The sequence below is a fragment of the Zeugodacus cucurbitae genome, chromosome Y (genome assembly GCF_028554725.1).
Source record: "Zeugodacus cucurbitae isolate PBARC_wt_2022May chromosome Y, idZeuCucr1.2, whole genome shotgun sequence".
NCBI lineage: Eukaryota > Metazoa > Arthropoda > Insecta > Diptera > Tephritidae > Zeugodacus > Zeugodacus cucurbitae.
The window spans coordinates 8,403,235-8,407,235 of NC_071673.1; positions in this window are offsets into that span (position 1 = coordinate 8,403,235).

Sequence of the window (4,001 nt, forward strand, 5' to 3'; positions counted from 1 at the left end):
ATCTATCGAATCATTTTTTGGACGCAGAATATATACCAACCCTGAACAATATGAAAAAGCAAGACAGAATAACATTCAAAGATTTAGGCAGAAACAGGAACAAGACTTAATTTTTCACAATAAAAAAATAAAACGTTGGAGAAACCATTTACATAAAAATTAATAAAAGATACGGCAATAAACTAACTTCAAGATATAGAATAGAAATAGTAAAAGCAAATCATAATTCTACAGTGGTAACTCAAACGGGCAAAATAATACACAAAAGGCTTATAAAAATAGAACAAAACACTAATTCTAATCTTTTGAGATTGTTTTCTGCGGCAACAACAGCAAAATTGCAATATATTACAATAATCTATATATATATATATATAAAAGTTACATTTCCTTGGTAATCTTATAACTCAAGAACCGCCGAATCGATTGACACAAAAATTTTAGAGTTCGTTCCTACCTATAAGGAGGTGGTTTGTGTGAAGTTTGTTTGGAATCGGTGCAGCCATTCCTGAGTTTGACATTTTTTGTGAGTAAATACACTGTACCAAAATCAAGTATTTTCAATACGATTTATCAATTTTACATCGTTTTCTCATTGCGAACAGAATATTAATTTGCTGTCATTGGAATTCAGTTGACAGTTTTCTTATGTGCTTTGAGTTCTTTTATATCTTTCTCTCATTTTGAACAAACATACTTTTGGTGAGTGTTAACCATGTGTTTCTTTTTTAATTGTATTTTAATTGCTTCATTTTTATATATATAGTTCAATTTCCAAGCGTGTGGAATTAGCAATATCATTTTTAATTTAATGTGTCCCTGTGTTCGATGTTTTTAGAAATTAAGATCCGTTATCATCTATATATATTTCTCGACCGTTACAGATTCAAGGTAAAATATACCATAGAGCTGGGTCTTTGCTACCATTACATACATGATCATACATTTTTGCAAATATATTTCATTGATGGTGAGAATCGTGAATTAAATAAGCGCTGTGCAATTTCGACGAATACGAGAAGATCAATCGTGAATGAATTGCAAACATTTTTTCATCAACACAATGAATTGGTGAAATTGTTTAAAGTGAACTCGAACGGATGCCCTCCGATGGCCACAAAATCATAATAAAAGCCGATAAAATACCAATTGGGGAGCACACCAGACGATTCAATGCACCAACGATTGATGAAGTAGCCATTGTTGTGGTTGGCGAACAGTTTCAGTCACGAGACATTCTTTTGTATCGTAGAAATGAGAATTTACAACGTATTTCAGAACTCCATCGCTGTTATGATGCATTGCAATACCCCATTTTGTTTTGGAGAGGGGACGATGGCTATCACATCAACATACCAATGATAAATCCAACAACTGGTATATATACATTTTATTTTGTTTAACACGTTCGCGTTCATTTGAATTTAGCGGGTGGCTGCCAGATAATCACTTAATTTTTCTATACAAAATTGAAGAGCGGGAATTCCCGCTTTTTTTCTACAGGTTAATTTTTTTAAATAGTCTGAACAAATTAGGGAATTCCCGCCATTACCACATGAATTTCCTATGCACTTTTGTCGCGAATTCCCACATTCGTTTTATTGAACCTTCCCCTGAACACACCACAAATGACTGGCACGTTAACTTTGAATGGGGATTCCCCAAATTAAATTTGTTTGAATTGCGGTTGGCCTGTCAGGGATGGTAGTTCACGACTTTACCAACACTAAAAATGTGCAGTGATAAGAAGTGAACCATATTTGACGGTAGAAAAGCCCTATTCATATAGCGCGGGAATTCCCGCAATTGTTTTATTAAAGGAAACATGAATGACGGGAATTCCCGCACTTTACGCGAATGTGCTAAATATGATTTATAAATCATTTTCATTCGCTAATTAATTTTTGCAATACAGGTCAAGAATCAACAAAAAAAGTCAGTGCGATGAATTTTTATTCGTACCGATTGATGATTCGCCCTCAAGAAACAAATTTTATTTTGCGATGCAATCAACTTTCGCATCAATATATCGTCGATATGTACGCCAAAATTGAAAGTGAGCGATTAAATTTCATCCGTTACAATCAAGTCCGATTAAGATCAGAGGAATACATACATTTGCGTGACGCAATAATCAATGATGTAAATGTGAATGATATCGGCCGTTTAACAATTTTACCATCATCATATGTTGGTAGCCGACGTCATATGCATGAATATACGCAAGATGCGATGACATATGTACGAAATTATGGACGACTGGATCTATTCATAACATTTACGTGCAGCCCGAAGTGGGTCGATGTGTCTGATTGTTTACTTGATGGTCAGGTGCCAAAAGATCGGCATGACATAACTGCCCATGTATTCCAACAAAAATTGAAAAAATTAATGGATCTGATTGTAAAACTCAGTGTATTTGGAGAAGTGCGGTGCTTTATGTATACCATAGAGTGGCAAAAAAGAGGCTTACCTCACGCACATATTTTGATTTGGTGCGTAAACAAAATAACCCCTAATATGATTGATACCGTCATATCGGCCGAAATTCCAGATCAAACCATCGACCAAGGATTATTCGAAGTTGTCACGAAAAATATGATTCACGGTCCCTGTGGTGATATCAATCGAAATTCACTTTGTATGATTGATGGTAAATGTTCGAAACGTTTTCCAAAGCAATTGATTGCTGAAACAATTACAGGAGATGAGAGATATCCACAGTATCGTCGACGATCAACTGAAGACAACGGTAAATCAACTGTAATTAAAATTAAAAATCAAAATGTTGAAATCGATAACCGGTGGATAGTTCCGTACTCACCGATTTTGTCAAAAATGTTCAACGCTCACATCAATGTAGAATATTGCAATTCGGTAAAATCAATCAAATATATTTGCAAGTATGTGAATAAGGGCAGCGATATGGCTGTTTTTGGAGTGGCTCCTGAGAATAATCATGACGAAATTTTGCAGTACCAAATGGGGCGCTATATTAGTACGAATGAAGCTGTATGGCGTATTTTATCGTTTCCAATTCATGACAGACATCCGGTTGTTGTACATTTGGCAGTTCATCTTGAAAACGGCCAATGTGTTTACTACACTGCTGCAAATGCCGAACAAAGAGTAGTAGAGCCACCAGTAACTACACTGACAGCTTATTTCCAGTTATGTGAAACTGATGAATTTTCCAGGACTTTGCTATATTCGGAAGTGCCTCACTATTTCACATGGAATGCATCAACAAAAAAATTTCAACGTCGCAAACAAGGTACACCTGTTAATGGTTATCCAGGAATTTTGCGAACAGATGCTTTGGGACGCATTTATACAGTTAGTCCAGCTAATGTTGAATGTTTTTACTTGCGACTTTTGTTGGTGAACGTACATGGACCTCAATCATTCCAACATTTACGAACTGTTAATGGTCAATTGTGCGCAACATACCGTGAAGCATGTCAACACTTGCATTTGGTGGAAGATGATACGCATTGGGAGGCTACTCTCCGTGATGAATCAATTGTTTCTCCACCAATTCAAATTCGTATGTTCTTTGCGATCATAATATCAACATGTTTTCAATCAAATCCACTGGAATTGTGGAATAAATACAAAGATTTCATGGCTGAAGACATTTTGATTCGACTTCGACATCGTTCCAATGATCCTGCATTGCTGCTGACATTGGAAATGTATAATGAAGCCTTGATAATGATCGAAGATTTGTGCCTTACGATTGCAAATAAGGCATTAGGGCAATTAGGATTGACTGCACCAACGAGAATTGCAACGCGAACTGCAATTCGATCGTAATGAATTGCGTGCGTTCGTCAAACGTATACTCCACAATTAAATGATCAATAAAAATATGTATATGACACAGTGATGCAACTGTCAATGACAACACTGGTGGATTGTATTTTTTGGATGCACCTGGCGGCACTGGAAAAACATTTTTGATTTCATTAATAGTGGCAACGATTCGGTCGGAACAAAAA